We start from the raw sequence: 10030 nt of genomic DNA, 5'->3' as shown, positions 1-10030 counted from the left end.
GTCACCCGGCGCCGCCGCGCCCATTGGCTACCTGCGCGGGGGCGGAGCCGGAGAAGCCCCGCCCCAGCCCCCGCGGCGCGGCATTCCCAGCGCGGACCCCCGCCCCCGCCGCGCCCCGAGGGCCGGCCGGGTCCCCGCCGCAAGCCCCCGGCCCGCTCTTGGCTCAGCCCGAGAGGCCCTGCTGGCTTCTTCCCTCGCAGCGGTGTTCCCCTGGACACACCACACCAGGGCCACCGTTCTCCCCCGCTCAGCTCATTTGGAATCCCAGCCCAGATGTTCCTTCTCCTTCCAAGGGGAGGGAAGCACCCTGTCCCCACCCCCCGCACACACATTCACACTGGGTTCCTGGGCCTGATCTGGGCTGAGGCTTGGAAGGAGCCTGGGACCTGCTCGCCTTAGGCCCTCAACTCACCAGGCCCTAGAGATCCCCTGTCCTCTACTAATTTCTATCCCGCACTGAAGCTAACACTGGGATCTCCGGGCGATCTCAGTGCCCCAGGCCCAGATAGGCATCAGCAGTTGTTACCACAATCAGGACCCACAGCGCCACCATAGAGTGATTGATTGTTTGATCGACTGATTTTACATAATGTATATAAATATTACATCCATAAATAAATATATATACACATATATAGGTATGTATGTGTGTATATAGTGAGAGAGAGAGAGACATGAAGTTTCGCTGTTACCTAGGCTGGTCTCTGACTCCTGGGCTCAAGCGATCCTCCTGCCTCGGCCTCCCAAAGTGCTGGGATTACAGGAGTGAGCTACTGCGCCCCGCCAAGAGTGATTTCTTAATATGCGTTTTTGCAATCTGTGCTCTGCCCTTTGAAGGGAGTCCTTTCAGGCCAGGTCTCCCTGGAGTCACCTGCAGCCCCAGCTCTGGACTGGTTTAGATTTGCGACTCTCTGAGGAGGGACCAGGCTCCCAGGATGAACTGTGGCTTGGTGGGACTCGGAGTGAAAGGCCAGGAAACTGGTTCCCCCAGAGAGATTCAGCCTCCACCTGAAGAGCCTTAGGGGTCCGGGTGTGGTGAGATGTATTCACGTGTGAGGAGTGAGCTTGCTGGACGGACAAGCTTGCTGGTTTAGCAGGCAGGAAGACTGGTCAGTTATCTGCAAAGCTGTTGTAAGGCAGGGGGATGGGAAGGAATGTTTATCAAAAGCTTCCTGCGAGCCATGTGATTTCCTTGAGTGATTACCACCACCTAGTTTACAAATCATGAAACAGGCTCAGAAAGATGAAGTGACTTACCCAAGGTCACACAAGAAGTTGAGAACAGACTAAGGCTTAAAAAAATCAGTGTCACGCCTGTAATCCGAGCACTTTGGGAGGCCGAGACGGGCGGATCACGAGGTCAGGAGATCGAAACCATCCTGGCTAACATGGTGAAACCCTGTCTCTACTAAAAATACAAAAAATTAGTCAGGCGTGGTGGCGGGCACCTATAGTCCCAGCTACTCGGGAGGCTTAGGCAGGAGAATGGCGTGAACCCAGGAGGCGGAGCTTGCAGTGAACCGAGATAGTGCCACTGCACTCCAGCCTGGACGACAGAGGGAGACTCCATCTCAAAAAAAAAAAAAAAAAAAATCAAAGTGGATGAGGATTTCTCCAGAATCCACACGCTGCCCCTTTTCCATGGCTTTCCCAGGGTAGGACCTCCGCTGTTGAACTGAATTTTGAGTGGAAAGGACTTTGGAACCCAACAAATCTGGGTTTGACTTCCAGCTCTGCTACCTTCTTAACATTGGGAAACTCATTTTACGGCTCTAAACCTCAATTTCTCCATCTGTAAAACGGGAATTATAATCTCAATCTTTCAGGTATATAGGACAAGATTCATTTTAATTCAATAAATTATTTACATCTCTATATATATATATATATTTTTTTTTTTTTTTTTTTGAGGCGGAGTCTCGCTCTGTCGCCCAGGCTGGAGTGCAGTGGCCGGATCTCAGCTCACTGCAAGCTCCGCCTCCCAGGGTTACGCCATACATCTATATATTTTTTATTTGTTTTTTAGAGACAGGGTCTCACTCTGTTGCCCAGGCTACAGTGCAGTGGTAAGATCATAGCTCACTGCAGCCTTGAACTTCTGGGCTCGAGTGATCCTCCTATCTCCCACAAGTAGCTAGCATTTCAGGTGTGTGCCACCATGCCCAGCTAATTTTTTTTTATTTTCTTTTGAGATAGAGTCTCGCTCTGTCACCCAAGCTGGAGTGCAGTGGCTCAATCTCAGCTCACTGCAACCTCTACCTCCCAGGTTCAAGCAATTCTCCTGCCTCAGCCTGCCGAGTAGCTGGGACTACAGGTGCATGCCACCACGCTTGGCTAACATTTTGTATTTTCAGTAGAGACGGGGTTTCACTGTATTAGCTGGGATGGTCTCAATCTCCTGACCTCATGATCCTCCCGCCTTGGCCTCCCAAAGTGCTGGGATTACAAGCGTGAGCCACTGCACCAGGCCCCCAGCTAATTTTCTATATGTTTTGTTTTTGTAGAGATGGAATCTCACTATCTTGCCCAGGCTGGTCTTAAACTCCTAGCCTCAAGCGATCCTCCAGCCTCCCAAAATGCTGGAATTACAGCCACCACACCTGGTTTATTTATGGCTATATATTACACACTAGGCCCTCTTTCTGAGCATGTATTGTAAGCCAAGCCTTCTTTTTATTATTATTATTTTGAGATGGAGTCTCACTCTGTCGCCCAGGCTGGAGTGCAGTGCAGTGGCCTGATCTTGGCTCACTGTAACCTCTGCCTCCCGGGTTCAAACAATTCTCCTGCCTCAGCCTCCCAAGTAGCAGGGACTATAGGCATGTGCCACCACACCTGGATAATTTTTGTATAGGCGTGTGCCACCACACCTGGCTAATTTTATGTATATATTTTTTAGTAGAGACAAGGTTTCACCATGTTTGCCAGTATGGTCTCGATCTCCTGACCTAGTGATCTGCTCGCCTTGGCCTCCCAAAGTGCTGGGATTACAGGCATGAGCCACTGCGCCCGACCTATTATTATTATTTTTAAAGATGGAGTCTCGCTGTGTTGCCCAGGCTGGAGTGCAGTGACTATTCATAGAGGCAACCATAGCACACTACAGCCTTGAACTCCTGACCTCAAGCAATCCTTTTGCCTCAGCACACCAGGGGGCATGGCTCAGGCTTTCTACTAGAGGCTGAGAATATAGCAATGAATAAATCAAAGTCCTTAGTTGGGTGCCTGTAATCCTAGCTACTCAGGAGGCTGAGGTAGAATGATCCATCGAGCTCAGGAATTCGAGACTCTAGTGAGCTATGATCACGCTATTTCATTCCAGCCTGGGCAACAGAGTGAGACCCCATTGCTGAAAAATAAATAATAAAATACATAATAAATAAAGTATTTGCCGGTATGGAGTTTACATTCATTGTGGTGTAACTAAATAAATAATGACAGCTAACACTAACATAGCACTTACTATGGACCAGGCACTGTTCTACACATTTTTTATCTGCATAAACTAAGGTAATCCTTGTAATCTTATGGGTTATGTGCTATTATTCTCTCCAGTGTACAGATGAGGAAACTGAGGGCAGAGAAAGTAAGCATCCCATTACTTGGGTCCCTCCAAGGCCACAGGACTGTGGCCAGGCAAGGTGGCTCACGCCTGTAATCCCAGCCCTTTGGGAGGCCAAGGCGGGTGGATCACCTGAGGTCAGGAGTTCGAGACCAGCCTGGCCAAACGGTGAAATCCTGTCTCTACTAAAAATACAAAAAAAAAAAAAAGAAAAAGAAAAAAAAAAAAAAAAAAGCTCGACGTGGTGGCAGGTGCCTGTAATCCTAGCAACTGAGGAGGCTGATGCAGGAGAATCGCTTGAACCTGGGAGGTGGAGGTTTTAGTGAGCTGAGATTGTGCCATTGTACTCCAGCCTTGGTGACAAGAGGGAAACTCCATCTAAAAAAAAAAAACAAAAAAGCCACAGGACTGAAAAATGGCAGAGCGGAGAGACAACCTGACAGTCTGGCTCCAGAGTGTGTTATTTATTTATTTATTAGACAGAGTTTCACTCTTGTTGCCCAGGCTGCAGTACAATGGTATGATCTCAGCCCACTGCAGCCTTTACGTCCCGGGTTCAAGCCATTCTCCTGCCTCAGCCTCTCGAGTAGCTGGGATTACAGGTGCCTGCCACCACGTCCAGCTAATTTTTTTGTATTTTCAATAGAGATGGGGTTTCACCATGGTGACCAGGCTGGTCTTGAGATTCTGACCTCAGGTGATCTGCCCCCATCGACCTCCCAAAATGCTGGGATTACAGGCCCGAGCCACCATGCCCAGCCCAGAGTGTGTTCTTTTGTTCACATAGTCTCCACCTCCCTAATGAGAAAAGGTGACAAAACAGACAGCAGCCTGGACCAGAGATGGAAGCCATTATTCACATCAGTGTGGGGATCATCCAGTTCAGTTACCTGGAAGCAGTTTGTGATGCCCCAGCTCTTGCTGCTCCCAGTTTGAGCTGTTATACTTGAACATATTTTGACTAAAAGTTTATGTGTTGTTTGTCTGAAATTCAAATTTAACTGGGCATCATGTATTTTGATTTGCTAGATCCAGTAATCGTACTCAGGAGTTGAAACAGATCGCACACAGATGCCAGATACCTGACTTGCAGTCAGCCACATTTAAGTTAGGAAGAGAGACACTGAGACCCACAGAAGGAGGGTGACGGGCTGGGCCAGAGAGGTGGGGTGGATGGCAGGAATAGAGGAAGTGAGGGAAAGCAGGAGTGGTTCTACCTTCAGCTTTCCCCCATCCTGGGCCCCTGACCCTCTTTCTTCTCCCTCTCAAAGTAATCTCCCTGTCAAGTGCATCCTCTCACTTAAGGACTGATTGATTGGTTGTGCTTTCAACCTTTTATGAATAAGCTTCACTTCCTGTGTCCCCTCTCCCACGAGTGGGTCATGCTGGTAAGAATGGAGCCCAAAGGACATCTGGGCTCTACCTGGAGAGCTTCTCCAGGTCATCTTGCCCATCTCTGGGGTAGGCATAGCACTCACTCATCAGAGAGCTGTGCAGAACAAACCGTAATCCACAAGTGCTGATGCTGCTGCAGTTTCAGTGCACACTTTGTTCCACCTCTCTCGCAGCTGCAGCCACACTGGCTTTCCTTCAGTTCTGCCACAGGGCTTTTGCACATGTCACTCCTTGTACTTGAAACAGTATTCTGTGTTCTTCAAGCCAGCTCAGCTCTACATCACTTCCTCCAGGACATTTTCCCTCACCTCCATAGTACTCATGCCCATAGCAATCAATACTTTACAGTGCTTCTCAAAGTTGTACTTTCTTACATGTGTTTATGTGACTATTTGATTAACATCTGGCTTTTTTTTTTTTTTTTTTGAGACAGAGTTTCGCCCTTGTCCCCCAGGCTGGAGTGCAATGGCACGATCTCGGCTCACTGCCTCCTGAGTTCAAGCGATTCTCCTGCCTCAGCCTCCCGAGTAGCTGGGACTACAGGCATGTGCCACCACGCCTGGCTAAATTTTTGTATTTTTAGTAGAGACAGGGTTTCACCGTGTTAGCCGGGATGGTCTTGATCTCCTGACCTTGTGATCTGCCCGCCTTGGCCTCCCAAAGTGCTGGGATTACAGGCGTTAGCCTCCACACCCGGCCGAGGTTTTTCTATAATGTTCAAGAGCAGAGGTTCTGGAAGGGACCTGCCCTGGGGAGAGGGTCTGTCATCATTATTCTTTCTTGGCCTCTCAGTAAAGAGGGTTCCTGGCTAATGTGTCTTTAACAGGTGGAACAGGGTGAGGAGAATAATCATAATGATAGTTACCTTTAATGAGCTGTTACAAAGTGCCAGAACAGAGCTGAGACTTTAAATAATAATAATCACAAGTGGGGTGCAGTGGCTCATGCCGGTAATTCCAGCACTTTGGGAGGCTGAGCCAAGAGGATTGCCTGAGACCAGGAGTTTGAGGCTAGCCTAGGCAACATAGCAAGATCCCATCTCTACTAAAAATAAAAATATTAGCCAGGCATGGTGGCACGCACTCGTAGTCCTAGCTACTTGGAGGCTGAGGCCAGAGGATAGCTTGAGCCCAGGAGTTTGAGGTTGCAATGAGCTATGATTGAGCCACTGCACTGCAGCCTGGGCAAAAGAGCAAGATCCTGCCTCAAAAAACTTAAAAAAAAAAATCGTAACAAACTATGAGTGCTTATTGAGAGAGCACTATGTAGCCTGCCTGGAGCTGAGTGTTTTACAAGTAAGAGATCATCAAACCACCCCAACGATACAATGCCATGAGACAAAAATTATTGTCATCGGCTGGGCGGGGTGGCTCACGCCTGTAATCCCAGCACTTTGGGAGGCCGAGGTAGGCGGACCACGAGGTCAGGAGATCGAGACCATCCTGGCTAACATGGTGAAACCCTGTCTCTACTAAAAATACAAAAAATTAGCTGGGCGTGGTGGTGGGCGCCTGTACTCCCAGCTACTCGGGAGGCTGAGGAAGGAGAATGGCATGAACCCAGGAGGTGGAGCTTGCAATGAGCCGAGATTGCACCACTGCACTCCAGCCTGGGCGACAGAGCGAGATTCAGTTTAAAAAAAAAAAAAAAAATTATTGTTCCCATTTGTCCCCATTTTCCAGATGAGAAAACTGAGGCTTAGAGAGGAACAGGATTGCCCATGGTCAGACAGCCAGTAAGTATTGCAGCTGGGCTGGGAACTCACTTCTCTCAGACCTGAAAGCCAGTGCTCTTGATCACTTCACTATGCTAAGTTCAGAAGGGGGTCCAGGAGAGCTCAGTGTGCACACAGTGGGTGGCAGTGATGGAGCCAGGGGGCAGAGTCTCTTGTCTGTCTCATCCCTCATCTGAGGGATGGGAATGGTGTCAGGTGTCATCTTTCTGCTTGAAACCCTCCTGTGCCTCCCCCATCACAGTTCAAACAAAATCCGAAGTCTTGGCCAAATCTGAGAAGGCCCCCAGGCCCCAGCCCACTCCCTCGGTCACCCTCTCCTACCACTCTGTCCCTAGTTTGCTGCCCTCCTGCCACCAGGTATCTTTGCGGATCACTGGACATGCCCGGTATGCTCCCATCAGGCTCTGCTCCTGCTGCGCCCTCCACCTGGAACGTTCTTTCTCCAGTTCTCAGGGTTCACTCTCTTACTTCATTCACACCTCTGCTCAAATGTCACCTCCTGGAGAGGACTTTGCTTTTCTTATCTAAAATAGTTCCCCTTGGCCAGGCACGGTGGCTCACGCATGTAATCCCAGCACTTTGGGAGGCTGAGGTGGGCGGATCACTTGAGGTCAGAAGTTTGAGACCAGTCTGGCCAACACGGTGAAACCCCGTCTCTACTAAAAATACAAAAATCAGCCAGTCGTGTTGGCGTGCACGCCTGTTATCCCAGCTCCCTGGGAGGCTGAGGCAGGAGAATCACTTGAACCCAGGAGGCGGAGTTTGCAGTGAGCCAAGATTGCGCCATTGCACTGCAGCCTGAGTGACAGAGCGAGACTGTCTGAAAAAAAAAAAAAAAGCTCTCCATCAGCGATATAACCTATGTTATCTTTTTATTTTTCATGGCAAACCTCTTTACTAGCAGTCCTGTTATATATTTACCTGTTTGTTTCTCCCACTAGAACAAAGCTCCATGAGGCAGCACTTGTCTGTTTACTGCTGTTTCTCTGGATACATATGATATACTGTAGGCCCTCAAAATGTACTTGTGAATGGAGCCACACCAACCCTGGCTCTAATCCCAGTCTGGCTACCTCCTAGCTGTGTGACTTTGAGTATTTCAGTTAACCCCTCTGAGCCTCAGTTTGTGCCTTGGAAAACTAGAGGTGGTTATGAGTATTAAGTGAGATCAGGCAATAAAATACCTGTGTAGCACCTGGCACACGATAGGTGCTCCATAGAAATGGTAGGTGACAGCCAGGCGTGGTGGCTCATGCCTATAATCCCAGCACTTTGGGAGGCCGAGGTGGGTGGATCACGAGGTCAGGAGATCGAGACCATCCTGGCTAACACGGTGAAACCCCATCTCTACTAAAACTACAAAAAATTAGCCAGGTGTGGTGGCGGGCGCCTGTAGTCCCAGCTACTTGGGAGGCTGAGGCAGGAGAATGGCGTGAACCCGGGAGGTGGAGCTTGCGGTGAGCCAAGATCTCACCACTGCACTCCAACCTGAGCAACAGAGTGAGACTCTGTCTCAAAAAAAAAAAAAGAAAGAAAAAGAAAAGAAAAAAAGAAATGGTAGGTGACAATCACAGACTTCCTTCTTTTCTCCAAATTCCTCCCCCTGCAAAGAAGCGGGAGAGCCAGAGACTGGGGCCTGGGGTTCACTGAGTGGGTTCTGCACTTGTGTGCAGTGAAGGCATGAGGCCCTCAGCCTAGAGGAACTCCCCTGACTGTGATCAGGGACTGGTAGACAATGAAGCCAAAGAGGGAGTGGTTTCAAGCCTGGCCAACATGGTGAAACCCATCTCTACTAAAAATACAAAAATTAGCCAGGCGTGGTGGCACACGCCTGTAGTTCCAGCCACTCGGGAGGCTGAGCAGGAGAATCACTTGAACCCATGAGGTGGAGGTTGCAGTGAGCCGAGATTGTGCCATTGCACTCCAGCCTGGGCCACAGAGTGAGACTGCGTTGCCAAAAAAAAAAAAGAGGGAGTGGTAGTCCTCCCACTACCCCCTCCCAAGTAGGTGGGATTACAGGCACACGCCACACCGCCTGCCTAATTTTTGTATTTTTTGGTAGAGACAGGGGTCTCGCCATGTTTCCCAGGCTGATCTCGAACTCCTGGACTCAAGTGATCTGCTTGCCTGGGCCTCCCAGAGTGCTGGGATTACAGGCATGAGCCATCTTGCCCAGCCTAATTTTTGAAACAACATATCACCGAATGGGCAAGACGGGTGTTGCTGAAAATGTCACACTCAAATTTGGATAGCAGCAAGAAGAATTTCTTTGAGGGGGAAGTAGATGATGAGGAAAGTGTGATTTTGACATTGGTGCCAGTTAAAGATGATCCAAATATGGAACAAACGGAACCAAGTGTTTCTTCAACTTCTGGTGTCAAACTGGAGAAGCCTATGAAATACAATCAAGGTCATCTACTTCAAACAAATGAACAATTTACAGCTCCACAAAAAGCTAGATGCAAAATACCAGCTCTTCCCTTGCCAACCATTTTGCCTCCCATTAATAAGGTGTGTTGGGACTCTTTGTGGGACTGGTGTCAACAACTCAGTTTGAGTACCAATAGCAAGAAAATCGAAGTTTATCTGAGGGTCTGTAGGCATGCTTGCCCTGAACAACAGCAAGATATACCTGAAGTGTCACAAGGGACCAGATTACAGCGATGTTCGAGGAAATGCAAGGCAGTGACCAAGACAGCAAGGCTTCAGAAAACTTATGAGATGAATGAGAGAGCAGAAGAGACTAATACAGTTGAAGTGATAACTTCAGCGAGGGAGCCATGTTGGCATCACGGGCAAGAATTGCTGCAAGGGCTGTTCAGCCTAAGGCTGTGAATTCATGTTCCATTCCTGTTTCTCTTGAGGCCTTTTTGATGCAAGCCTCTGGAGTCAGGTGGTGTGTGGTCCATGGCAGACTTCTCTCGGCAGACACAAAGGGTTGGGTGCGCCTGCAGTTTCATGCAGGTCAGGCCTGGGTGCCTACCACTCACAGGAGGATGATTTCTCTCTTCTTGTCACCTGTCTGCATTTTCCCAACCCCCTCCCCCCCCCAGGCATAGAAGATAATATGTTATGCCCCAACTGTGCTAAGAGGAATAAGAAGATGATGAAAAGATGAATGACAATAGAGAAGTAGCAGCAACCTGTTTGAATGCAATGTACTAGAGAAGGAGGGGTGTACTTTCAGACCACGTAACCTATTATGAAGGAATGGAAGAGACAATTTGAATGAATCCTTGTGATCTACAAAACAAGCATCATAGTGATTAGGACTCCACAGTGAAGATGGTTGACTAGTGACACAGCCCCATCTAAAAAGCCCCTTTCTATAAGTCTGA

At 48.9% G+C, this 10030-nt stretch overlaps 1 pseudogene; it reads left to right on the top strand.

Moving 5' to 3' along the window:
- Positions 1-8921: 8921 nt before the first annotated feature.
- Positions 8922-9828, top strand: LOC112614143 (annotated as a pseudogene).
- Positions 9829-10030: the final 202 nt, after the last annotated feature.

Source organism: Theropithecus gelada, chromosome 1 (genome assembly GCF_003255815.1).
Source record: "Theropithecus gelada isolate Dixy chromosome 1, Tgel_1.0, whole genome shotgun sequence".
Taxonomy (NCBI): domain Eukaryota; kingdom Metazoa; phylum Chordata; class Mammalia; order Primates; family Cercopithecidae; genus Theropithecus; species Theropithecus gelada.
This window is presented reverse-complemented; position numbering and strand designations above follow the sequence as displayed.